Source organism: Ambystoma mexicanum, chromosome 2q, assembly GCF_040938575.1.
Source record: "Ambystoma mexicanum isolate Mex_15411 chromosome 2q, UKY_AmexF1_1, whole genome shotgun sequence".
Lineage (NCBI taxonomy): Eukaryota > Metazoa > Chordata > Amphibia > Caudata > Ambystomatidae > Ambystoma > Ambystoma mexicanum.
This window is the reverse complement of record NC_090924.1, coordinates 1,282,228,443-1,282,241,949: the sequence shown is the minus strand read 5'-3', so window position 1 is coordinate 1,282,241,949 and position 13,507 is coordinate 1,282,228,443. Positions and strand designations below refer to the sequence as shown.

The following is a 13,507-nucleotide window of genomic DNA, read 5'->3' as shown; positions in this document are numbered from 1 at the left end:
CCATGTGCCGGAACATGTAAGAGTGTATGTAGCTTGTTTGCTGCATCTGTAGTTTGCTGCATAGCATTTATTTTTGCCAATTTATAAGGTGCAACTGCAATACATAGGGGGCCTCATTACGACCCAGGCGGTAAGGGGTTTACGGCAGCGTAAACAGCGCCGACCCTTACCGCCTGAGTACGAGGTCCCTTAGCGCCATGGTGGATTTAACACCTGCTTTTAGCAGGTGTTAAAATCCATGGCGCTAAGGGACTATGGAGTTAATTACGCCACCGTAATTTACGGTGGCGTAATTAACGCCTTCCCCACTCCCATTATGCCCTATGGGGCAAAAATGGGAATGGGGAAGGGTAAATGGGGATTGGGGACTTACCGCCCCGCCAAGGTCGGAATGGGGCGGTAAGTCCGCCAACCACCATGGCGTAAATGTAGTTTACGCCATGGTGGTAAAGTCACGGCCCAGGCGGTAACTTACCGCCTGGGTCGTAATGAGGCCCAGGGTGTTTTGTGGCACCTCAAGCTAACAAGTGGGGCTGGTGAAGACATAAGACAAAGGGGAGGTTGGGGCAACATGCAAAGTTCATTCCTAGTTCTTGGAGCATTCAGACCTGAGGGAAAAGGCTAAAGGAAAAGAGCCAAGTCTAGAGAGACACAAAAGTGCGTTGTGAAGACTTTGGCATACTGCTAACAGTAAGATCTAATTTGCCGTTATTGAAGGTAAGTCGACAAAAACTCAGAGTCACAAATGTTCAGGGCAACAGGCAGAGACAGGGTCCATAATCCAGTTTGACCTGGGTGAGAAGGAGAATATCCAAGAACTTGAAGCTCTAATTGCTAGTCATTGTATGGCTGCTTGAAGAGACGTTTCAAATGCCCCTTCCCCCACCTCCCAAGTTCATAGAGTTGACCCCCCAACTTGTTTTCTGGACGATATGGATGTGTAGGCTGTCTGCTGATGTAGATCTAATAGGCGTCCTGGAAGATGTGTATTTGAAGATTTACAGTCTGAGATAGATGTACCCTCTGTTGTTATGAGCCCTGTGCATGGTACTTTTGATCTTAAAGTACATTATTCTTTTCAGTGGAAGCCAATTAAGGACCCACAGTTCGGGTGTGTGATGTAATTCAAAGGTTCAAGACTAAGCACCAGCCGGGTTGCTCTATTTTGAATGAGCCGCAAGGTGTTGGTCAGGTATTTCAGGAGCCCAATCTACAAGTTGTTAGAGTAGACCAGTACATAAAACATGACTGCTCTCATAACGTAGGTAACAGTACCTATAGTTACCGCACATTTCATGATAATGAATCAGGCCACTTGGGGTGAGATAAAGGGAACGTGTTCTCACACAAAGCCTTTTGGGGCTCCAGCATCTTTCCTAAATTTCCTAGCTGGCCAGAAAGTGAGGAATACCCAAGAGAGTGTCATCCTTCAACCTACTTCAACAGTTAAATACCTTTGCCACTCAACATCCTCAAAATAAATACTCATGTGTTCTGCACAATTGCACATTTTATTTTGTTATAAATTTAAGTTGTTGTGGTGGAAAAACTTTCTATAACTCTATGGCTCACTTTGGTATTGTGGTACTGTGGTATTGCTAACCACAATGATCTTAGGCTTTTCTGGAAACGTATCCAATCTACTTCTAACCTTGGCATTTGCTGATAAGTGTGTGTCTTGCAGCTTGGCTCCTGTAGACACATGATCATACCCGTTTACTTATAATCATGCCAGCCATAATTCTTTAGGTATGTGATATCTGATAGGACCATGCGTGGACTTGGAAATATTACATAGCGGAAGACCAGATAGATCTAGCAGAAAGTATTCTGACATGTGCAGGACATTTACTTTCCCCACCAAGATCGACTATGCCCTCCTTTGCAACTCTATTGCCCACAATTTGATTTGCACCAACAATGGTGTAAAAAACACAATCTTTGCATCTCCCCACCAACCTTTACCCACTGGGACAAGAAAATGAGAGAGAAAGGAAAAAGGTTGTGGTGGGGAGAGAAATAGTTCACAAAACTATGACCCGGAAGGGTTAAAGCAAAGACATAGTTAACACTTCAAGAAATCCAAGCACTCAATTAGCAATTTAAACCCAGTTAAGAGGGGATTGTAGCGGAGGGGACACATACTCATCCTAGAAAGAGTACAATAGATGAGAACCAGCACCAAAACAATGAACTTCTTCCTACTCCCGTGGTCCTCAAAGAAAGTACATTTTCCGTTCAACTCTATTTTGAATGTGATTGGACGTAACAAAAGATATGCAATTCCTTTACTTGTAAATAGTTTCCTTTTCAAGTCTCTTCTCAGTTTCTGTGTTTCTGTCCCAAAGCCTGGGTGAAAGGATATTCTGCTCCCATTGCACTGCAATCCACATTGCTTGCGGGCCTCATAAAGAGGTCTATCTGTGTCTTGCTAACTTTGCAGTCTAATTATTTTCATTCTGTTGAGAGATCCCAACAGATTCCTTGGGATGGAAGTTCTATGAGCCTGATCAGTGTGCTACCTGTTTATGCCTCCCCAGGCAAAGAAACAGAATGAGCAGAATGAACAAACATTTATCCAAGGGAACATTCTCTTTCTCTGTGCCTTCTGGCACCCCAGCTGTCAGACATTGTTCCTGCATTATCTATCTTCCAACTTGCTCAGTTTAACCACCTGTTTCCTAACCATATTTTGCAATCCTTTTTTGGGTAATTTGTAATCTTCTAGGTTATCTTCCAATGAGAACACCATTTGCTCCCCCTCAGTGGTTATGCAGTGGATTGTGTCCACATCCTGCATCATCAGTGCTGCTGAGGTTCACAAGGTGTGTTTTTCTTCAATAGTTATTTGTGACCCTCCATGAGGGGGTGACTTAGATCTGAGCTGGATAGTAATGTTCACATCTGTTACATACCTGATTTTGCAATGTTGGTTTTCTATGCCAGGCTTCTTATGTTCCAAAGATTTTATATTGTGCTGAATCACCATCATGGTGGTCCCAGAGCGCTGAGGCTTGTCTGGAAGTTGGTGTATTGTGCCCCACTGCCCAGTGTGTTCAGATCTTAGCCTGCAGACGAAGTGTAGCAGGGCTGAAGGATAAGAGGTGGGGAAATGGGAAAGCAGATACAAGTGTACTATGTAGCTAGCTAACAGAAGGGTAGTTTGGTTCTGAATCTCTTAAAAGCATTTATTTTAAATATAAAACAGGCCTGTGACATATATACCTCCTATGTGGGTAATGATCAAAGAGTAAATGATGTGTGCAGATCATTTGAGAATATTATTCTACATCTGCATAAAAGTGACATGTCTTTAGGCTTGGATAATGTAAAGACCAATTCTGAAAAAATAGCAATAAAATAACCTTAACTTTGATGTTTATCAATTCTAGTGGGTATATGGATCCAACTCTCAATGAACAAGTGAGGGCACATTCATATCTTGGTAGCCAAGATTGTATTAATGGGGCAATAGGTTTTATACCAAAAGCAGACTTTGGAGATCACCATTACTATCAGGCATCCCTGTCATCATAAGCAGGTACATGTTTCTTTGTTGTGCTTAATTGGGTCACATAATACAGTTTGAAAGTATGGATTACAAAGGGCTCATATGGGTGAATAAATGAGAAGTGTCAATAAATGCATGTACGCTACGTCGGCAACTCTCAGGGCAATTGGGTCCCATGCATAGGCGTGGGACTGCTGGGACACCTCTACTGCTGCTTGTCAGTGCATACCACACAGTTTAAGCAACCATCTTAGGCCTAAGCAAACCACACAGCTGTATTCCTTTTTCTTTCTTTTTAAAAAAGATTATTTTTTATTGTTTCCCAATGAACAGTAAACACAACCATCCACAGATTGGCAACGTTCTGTTCCGTTAGTCGTTTCCACACCTCCAACCCTCTCCCTCCTCCCAGGGCTAACCATGCAGCCCATATTGTGCCATATCGCGGATTGCCATGCTCTGATCCTACGAATTAAGTGAGGTCCAAGAGTTTCAGGTGCTGGGTGCACAATTGGGCTCTGTAGTCTTCCTTTAAGAAAGTCAAAACATCCCCACAGCCATTTAAAAAAAAGGGTGGTCTATTGTTCATGGCATACGTTGCTCACTCCAGTGCCACAAAACCCAACCCTTTACCCAGCCAGTCCTGGAGAGACAGGGTCTCTGCTCCGTTCCATTTTTGTGCTAAGAGTAGCATCGCCCCCAGCATTACCACCAATCGAGAATTCTTTCAGCCTCTGGGCACATCCCCCATTCTCCCACCCTCCAATCCCAATATTATCTCCTCCAAGGGTACCCTAGCATCCTCCTCAAAGGCTAGAATTTGGGCCTCCTGTAGTTCCCTCCAAAAAGGCTCAATTTACAGGACATTTTCACCAAATATGTGACCATGAACTTATACCACTGCAACTAGCCTGTGAAGATTCAAGATATATTCTATGCAGTCGGTCAGGGGTATAGTGCCACCTAAAAATCAACTTATACCAACATTCTTGAAGCTGTGATGCTTTTACCAGCCTTGGTACTAGCTTGCGCAATCACTCGCAGTCGTCCCTACTTATTTCCTTACTAATTGATTTCTACCATTTATAGAGGGCCGGTATAAGGCACCTCGTCCCATCCTGTGAGGTGAGAAATGTTTCAAATGATGTGAATGTGCGGGTTGCTACCACCTTTAATGTTTGGGTTCAGGAGCAAATGCCTAATCTGGCAGTACCTCAATCTTTCATGTTCGCTTACACCAAAGCTTTGTTTACATTCAAGAAAATACCTAAGTGTCTGGCCCTGGAACATGTCTCGAATCCACCGACACCCTCCCTCCTGCCACCATAGAAATGACCCTAGTTCCATTCCCGGTGTAAAGCCTGGGTTATGAAAGATAGGCATAAATGGGGAAGGGAATGTTGTGATGCCATGTTTCCTGGCTAATGTATCCCAGGTGGTGGCCACCAACTTGACGCGTCATACACAGGGCGTCGCACAGATCGTGCCCAGCAACGCCAGTCCATTTCCACCCATTGTTTCCCCCCTTGACCCATGAACCATTCCCTTTTCCAGATCTGGGAAGCCTCATAATACAGTTGGAAATTGGGAAGCACCATCCCCCCTCCCTACTCGGGGACATTAATAAGGTACGGTTAATCTTCGGCCTCTTGCACTCCAAAATGAAGTTGCCGATCAGTTTCCCCAATTCCCAAAAGAACCTACTCGGACTGGGCACTGGCAGAGCCTGGAAGAGGTAGAGCAGACGAGGGAGGGTCACAATCTTCACCACTGCTAATCGGCCCAGCCACAAAATTCAAAGTGTTTTCCAGTTATGAATGTCCACTGTAATAGTGGCCAACATGGGAGGATAGTTTGCTGCATACCAGTCAGAGAGTTGTGGAGTAATATGTATTCCCAGGTATTTGATCTCAAACACGCTCCATATGAAGTGCAAGGACACCTTCAGGGTTACTACTTCTCTTCTCCCCACCGTCAGGTTTAATACCTCAGTCTTGTTTTCGTTGGCCTTTAGCCCTGCAACCATTTCAAACTCGGAGATGACTCTTCTACATACCCTCAATGATGTCTACAGGTGTGTGAGGGAGAGGAGCATGTCGTCCATGAAGACCGTCACCTTATGCTGACCCCTCCTAATGGAATTATCTGGACTTCACTAGATTCCTGCAGTTACTGGAGTAGTGCTTCCAAATATCTTGCGTAGAGCAGAGGGGAGAGGGGACACCCCTGCTTGGTCCCTCTAGGCAGATTAAATCTATGAGAAAGAGTCCCATTGATGAATAGCTGTGCTGCCGAAGTGCTATAATAGCCTTGACCTTAATAAAGTCCACCCCATCCCCATTTTCTCCAACACTCTAAATATAAATGACCATTCAACTCAGTTGAATTTCTTCTTCTTGGCATCAACGGACAGGAGGATTGCAGGAGTCAAGGTCGTATGGACTTTTTCCACCAGGTGAGCAATGTGTCTTATATTGTCAAATTATTGACGTCCTTGTACGAACCCCGAGTGGTCACGGTGGATCAAATCGGAAGGAATTCCTCCAGCCGGTTAGAAAAAATCTTAGTATAAATGTTTGCATCAACATTAATTAGCGCTATCAGTTGATGAGTGCTGTACCTGGTGGGGTTTTGTTGGGGTTGGGGATAAGGGTCATTTTAGCCTCTTCCATTGACGTCAAGAAACACCCACCTTCCCGAAAATGGTTAAAGAGTCCAGTAAGGTGGGGGACTAAGGTTCTCGCAAACACCTTGTAGAAGGCTGCAGTGTAGCCGTCCGGTCCCGATAATATACCTGCCCCCTTTGTCTGCCCTGGAATCTGTTATCCTGAGATTGACTCCATCTCAGAGTGCCAGGGCCACGCCACTTGTTTTGTTCGGCCCACATGCATGGAGTATGCAGGAGAATCCCCTCAGTCGGAGCCTCCCCTGATCCCTCCGCAGGAGATGAGTCTCTTGGAGCGCCAGTATATCCGGGCCTGACTTCCTCTTCAATTCGTTTTAAGGGGGGAGTTTAGCTGCCTTACATAAGGTGTGGCCCACTGGAATGTTCTGAGGCTGTCCCTAGCCACTTCCTGCGCTGCCCATCTCACCTTGCCCCGCTGTGCCTCGACTCCCTCCTCCCCCATTTCCGCTCCAAAGTTTCGCTATGTTCCCTCTTCACCTTGCCCGTATGTATCCCCTACCACCCTATCCCCAGTACTCATCTCCAACCTCCAATGCATCCCCCAATTTTTCCCTCCCCTCTCTCCCACTCCCGTCCCCTGATTCTGGGACTCAACCACCCTCCCATCTACCCCGCCTTTCCTCCTCCCTCCCTAACCTCCCTCTCTCTTCCCCCTCAAGCCTCCTTCTGGCGTTCTCGCCCTCTCGAAATCCAAGACGGAGCGATCTCCTGCGCTCCTACTGCCCTACTTCATGCTTTCCATTTCCACCACCCATTTGATAATGACATTTAGCAATCATTTCTTCATCCAATGCTTCATTCCGCCGGTGGTTGGGGGCCTCTCAAGGGGGTCTCTGCCTGCGCCGCTCTCCTGCTGTTTCCCAGTCCCAGGGTCTAGGTCTCGAGCGGTTCAGCGTCCAGCTGCAGCACAACGGCCCCTTCCAGAGTGGTGCTTATGCGTTTCTGCGCTCTTCCCAATCAAAGACCAACCCAAATGGGAAGGTCCATTTGAAGCGAATACCCATGTGGGCCGTTATCCTAACCACCGGGCCCTTCTGTCTCCTTTTAAGGAGCGTGTCCCCGCCAAGCCCTGGTATAGCTGGATGGGGGAACCATGGTATGTTAGCGGTTTCTTGGCCCTTGCTGCTCGTAGAATAGCCTCCTTCTGAGTGTATTGCGCGAATGCCGCTAGTACATCCCGCGGCCTACTGCCCGGGCCCGTCACCATCCTGCCCATTCTGCGGATTCCATCTAGTCCAATTTCCTCTAGGGTCATATCTCGTTGGATGACCGCAAAAATTCCCTGAACCTGGATCTTTAGCTCCCTGTCCGTCACCGACTCTGGCAAGTCTTTTACCTGTATGTTAACTCTGCCTGATCTGTTCTCTACATCCTCCATTTGCAATTCTGGGTTCCTAGTGGCTACATTCAGTCGTTCTATGGCCTCACTATGTTCCTTGGTCTCCGTGTTCACTTCCTGGAGGCCCGTTTAAAGGAGATCCATCCTTTCTACCAATTGACCAACTTCTTTCCTCATCTCAGTTAGTGCTTTGTTGATCTCATTAGCTGAAACTGCTCCTGAAAGTTCTTAGTGCATTTTGATTGTAGGCACATACGGTCTTTGTGGAAATCTTGCCTCGGTAAGGCCTCAGACATTTCCTGCCTAGTTGACTCCCACGTATCCTCCATATTGGGCGAAGTGTTGCTGATTCCCCTCCCCTCGCTGGGGCTCCATATCGTTGGAAGAGGGGTCAGCGAGTCCCCAGCAGGAGCCTGCTTTGACGCCTTTGCTTTGGCCTACGGCATTCGTTCTGGCCCCTATTAAGGCTCTATCATTAATGCTGTCCTGTTGGTAGTTTCTGCTGCAGCACTGGGTGCCAGGTAAATACCCCAGCTCCCTGGATGTCAACCGGGGCTTCTTAGGTTGGTTTTAAGGGGTTCTTTGTTGTGTTGCATTCACTAGCCCAGGGGCTCCTTCCTTCTCACGGATTCTGTTTTCAGCCCCCCAGCGGGTCGGGGCCACGCTTTGGCCTGGTGGGCTATATCGCTTCTATCGCCTTCCACCACAGGTGCTGGCAATATCTCTGGGGCCCCCTCAAACCCTGCTCCAGGGGGTACCCAAGTGGTATTCAGGCTGCTGATATAGGGGTGGAGAGCCCAGTCAATTGATAGAAGCCTCTGTGGGGCACTGCTCCCTCGAGGTCCTCTGCTAGCATATACTTACATGTTCTATGGGGCTGCACAGGGGGAAGACAGCTCTGGCTCAGAGAACTCCTCCCAGTCCTCTCCTCACCTCTGATTGACTGTTCAAAGCAGCTCTGATGTCCCCTTGGTGCAGCACAATGTTTGTGTCCCTCTCTGGGCCACCTCTGCGTCAGCCCTGCTTTGATCCTCACTGGGGAGCACTCTACTGATAGCTTTCGCCACGCTCTGCAGTCCTTCACGGGGAGCAGGACTGTGCTTTACCTCAGGCACCTTAAAGGCCCCGGGCTGCCTGTAATGGGTGGGTCCTGTATCTGGCTACTTCCAGCAGGGTCATTTCTTGCTGGGCGCCGCTGATGCCCCCGTGGGGTGCGCCTTTTTGGGGGGCCAGAAGCTGGCTGTTCTCTGGTCTCAGCTCGACCTGTGGCGGAACCAATGCTTTTCCGCTCCTTGCCATAATTCTATCCATCCCTCGATCTGGGCGCGCACCAGGCAAAATTGCTTTAGCGAGTCTGCTTCTCTGTGGTTGGGCTGCAGCTGGGGACGTGCTTCACCTCCCAGGCTGGACTGTCGTTGGCTTCACTTCCTCCGTGACTCGCAGGGGTGAGGAGGTGACTTCCGGGGTGGTGGAAAGTCACAAAACCCCTGTGGGCCTGCAAAGCAGTTATGAACACGTCTACAGGGTGACGGCGGCCATCTTGGAATGTATACCTCTTTCTAAGCAGTGCATTGACGTAGTGATTGTATCCTACATGAGGCTACCAAAGGTTATGGCAAAAAGACTGCTGCCAGAAAGAGTTACTGCCAATTGAACAAAGGAAATGCCAGAGACTGCCTCTCTTGCCTCTCTGCGGGAACAAATTCTGTTGCAGAAGAGTTGCAAAACAGATACATTGTTGATTCTGTGCACCTCTGCAATAATGTAGTGCTTGGACACTGAAGCAAGTGCACAGATGCAAATGGGACAGGCTGTTCTCCAAATAATTGAGGTCAGGTCACACTTTACGTTGTTAACAACTTTTTATATGATCTATTTAAGGTAAGTGAATCTGTGGCAATTCAATCCTACAGAATAATGTTAGTTACCTACCAACATACCCACAAAGGAACTCCACTACCCTGAGGTTTATCTATTAGTAAACATGAACTACACTTTGTTCCCTTGTGGCCTTTTTAACTACATATTGGACTGGTCCCTAGTGGTCTGTCCAACTGCATTTTGGTCACTAGTGGCCTGTTTAGCTACATTGTGGTTGCTTGTAGCCTGTTTTATGGCATTTTGGTTGCTAATCGATCAACCTGTGCATGACCTAACCTCCTGAGATATGAATCGACCCTTCAAGATCCATATCCACTTCCTTCTCACTCTCTCCACACCCTTAACCAGTCAACTGCAGGTGTTTCCTTCCATCTTAACCCCACTGCACCTTGCACCTCCGAACTCCCACACATTCTATGAGCTCCCCCAATCCCAAACAAGATTTGACTATGCTTGCTTGGGGCACCTTGGGAATGCCCAATCATTCAGTAATTAGATTTCCTTACTAATCAACCAGATTCACTCTTCCCTTCCCTACCTCTCATTTATGGTCATCATGGGAAAAAAAGAACTATAAACGAATAATGTGATGGCTGGAAGGGGAATAGCCACATGGAAATAAGTCTTGGTCCAGTCACCAGTAGGGACAGTCCAACCCAAACTTCTAAGCCACGTCCCCTCTGCACTGAAACACAGGCAACCCCAGACATTTTTCTGCCTTCTTGTGCCTCACTGATTGGATGTAGCTTGGTTCTCTATGGTGCAGCGAGCAAAGGATCGATGCCTGGAGATACCCTTTCTCACTTAGGGAGACATACTATAATAAAAAAATGTGAAGGGTGGAGGTTTATTTATTCATCTTAACAACTGGCATCATGAGAAACCCGTATCACACCCCAAAACCCATTCACACCAGCAGTCCTTCACCCTGACTCTGCTACCTTCTTCCACTCCCCTCGCCTACTCAGGAAGGGTGGCCACTAATCAACAAAGAAACTCCATCCCCACTCCCCCCCTCTTGACTTTACCCTCAACAGCTCATGCCTCCTCACCTTTTCTTCCAGATCACTGCCTTTTATTGGGGTGCCTCCTACTTTGCTGGCTACTCTTTTTCCATTTCCTGAAAGTTGGAATATCATCTGCAACCCCTCTCCCAGTTGGGGGGTCCCCTCAGTGTCTGTCTCCAGGCCCCTCTTATTCACTCTCTATACCTCATCTCTTGGCAAGCTCATCAGATATTTTGGGTCTCATATCTCTTTGCTGATGATGCACACATCTTTTTCTCCTTCCCTTCTTGTCCCACAGAACTTCCTTACTGCATCCCTGAATGCCGGACCACCACACACCACTAGATAGCAATTTGTTACCTGGCGTGTAACTCCTCCAAAACAAAGGTTTTTGCCCCGCGTGCCTTTTAATTCTGCCCCACACACCCCTTCCTTTTTCTTTCCTCCCCACACCCTCAGTCCATCCCTCATTGGCTAGCAATCTGGAGGTTCTCTTTGACAGCGATCTGAAACTTAAATAATGAATTACCCTACCACCACAGCAGCCAGGTTCTGTTACGCTCACCTGGATTCCACAGGGGCATCGAATGAAGCTGGACTGCTGCGGTCTCCACCAGTGTGACTCGTAGCGAAGTGATGATCGACTGCACTTGCCCACTCAGTTTCGTCTGCCTGGCCCGCAGGAATATTTTTCTAAAAGCAGTAAAGGGGATTAGCCACCCGTGGTAGAGAGGTTACCCTAACACTATTTTCCCTGAAGACTTCCAGTATTCCCCTTCATAAAGTCTCACCTTATTGTTTGGAAGGATGAACTCTCCATCCTGCGTGGACTGCAGGGGCGCGTGGAAGTTCAGTTACTTCACTGATCCGAAGGTATTTGGCAGAGTTCCAGACAACAATGACTCCGAGGTAAGTAGTGTGTAAACCGAATGTATAGTTCTTTTAGAGTTCAAATGTCTGTTAATTCACTCTTGCTCCTTTCATACCTTTTCCCTTGCATCGTGATCCAAGGAGTGAGTTCGCCTCAATGGAGGAAGGTAGCACTTAGGTAAGAGTCAGTTTGTACCAAGCACTGTCTAGCTAGTAATATTGCTCCAAATGTAATTACCCAATAGTTCTCTATCTTCTTTGCAGGTGCGGCGCCTTGCCAAAAATGTCTCACATAGGATGGTGACCAGAGCTGCCTCGAGAGGTAAAATTCCGAGTAAGTATCTTGCGATAAGTAAAAGAATGTCTTTGGCGGAACCCCGCTCACCTTTTGTTTGTTCTTGTCTTTTCAGATGCTGATGTGTCAGGCGGAGATTGAACGGGTGCTGCGCCGGATCGTGGAGATGCTCCAAAGACAGGTGAGTATGGCGCGGCACTGCAGCTGGCAACGTCTTTTTCCTTTATCCACAGGTGCGGCTGCTCCAGGAAAAGATGATGACCAAATGGAATTCTCCTTGTTCTAACTTTCTCTTCTTCTTTCCTTTTCTCTAGGATCGGCTCCGGACACAAGACGGGTGTGGCTGTAGACTGGATGCTGGACTGCAGACACAGTGAGCGTTACGCTGCTAAGATGCAGAATAACGCAAAGCGTGTACTGCTCTTCAGGCGTGGTTTAAATAGCATCAAAAAAGTAGTTCCCAGGTAAGAAGTTCCAGTACCACACCCAAGCAGCAAAATAGTTCCTAAAGGAAAGTAGTCCCTTCATGGCCTCATGATGGCCTGTACATGAGTTCTTTGCTGGATTACCTGCATAGTTTAAAGTTGGCAATATGAGCCTGGCGCCTACAGACCCAGGACTGAACACATATAGCCCCTAGGTGGGGTTTTGGGAATTCCTGTGTCTTCTTGGGTGCCTGTTCCCTGGACAGATGGACCTGTTCCGGATGTCTGGGGGCAGGCATCGTGACAGGTTTATCCTTCTCAATATCCACAAAATGTGCTCGTTCTCAGCTTCCACACCCTGGTCCTCAGCAGGCTTGACTACAGCTCCAGCCTCCTTGTGGAACTACCTCTCTACTCCTTTACTCCACCGACAAGGGAAACCCAAAGAAAAACCCATGGACACTTAGAAGGGACTCCGATACCCAATAAACAATACAACAAAAGGTCTTCCACTACCTTCACATACCTCACTTTATTGCCAGCTTCACATGCTATGCATTTTTTAAGATGAGACATGATTGAAAACGCTGACAGAGTTTCTTCATTATTCACTTCATGATTCAGTGAGATGAGGTGAGTGAAGGTAGAGAGGGACATTTTGCAGTATGACTTAATTTTCTGCCCACATCCTCTTCAACCTCTGTGCACTGCTTGTGAATAATTGTTTTTGGGTCGGACTAAGCCTGATTTGCATATGGTCTTTGCCCTTTTGTACTGGCTTGGCAGGCGAAGAACGACAGTCTGGCGGGTTGCCCAGAGCAATGCCAGAGGTTAAGATTAATCCTAACCTTCCAGCCATCACCTTTTGTGTTTTGCTACAATCACCCCGAGTGGGACGGGTATGCCTAGATGTGGGTCATGATCCTGCTGGACTTAAGAGACTGAAGCTACTCCTCATTGATGAGCCCAATGAGGTCGAAGCATGTCTGGGGATGCGTGTGGCCTTATGCAGAACGGATGTGACCTAGAAGTTCAGGCTGGACAGGTTCTTTGGGGGTGGTACCAAGCCTGATTTGCATTTGCTCTTTCCCCTTCTGTAATGGCTTGGCAGGTGAATAATGATGGTCTGGAGGGTTGCCCAGAGCAATGCCAAAGGTTAAGATTAATTCTAACCCTTCCAGCCATCGCCTTTTGTGTTTTGCTACAATCCCCCCGAGTGGGACGGGTATGCCCAGACGTGGGTCATGATCCTGCTGGATTTAGAGACTGAAGCTACTCCTCATAGATGAGCCCAATGAGGTCGAAACATGTCTGGGGAGGTGTGTGGTCTTGTGCAGAAGGAATATGATCTACCAGTACAGGCTGGACAGCTCCTTTGGGGGTGGGACCAAGCCTGATTTGCATATGCTCTTTGCCCTTCTGTAATGGTTTGGCAGGTGAATAATGATGGTCTGGAGGGTTTCTCAGAGCAATGCCAAAGGTTAAGATTAATT

General features: G+C 47.4%; 1 protein-coding gene across 1 annotated transcript in view; it reads right to left on the bottom strand.

The window, feature by feature from the left end:
• Nucleotides 1-13,507, bottom strand: part of BFSP2 (beaded filament structural protein 2) — a 234,573-nt gene that overhangs the window by 42,300 nt on the left and 178,766 nt on the right. The gene's annotated exons all lie outside the window — the stretch shown is intronic.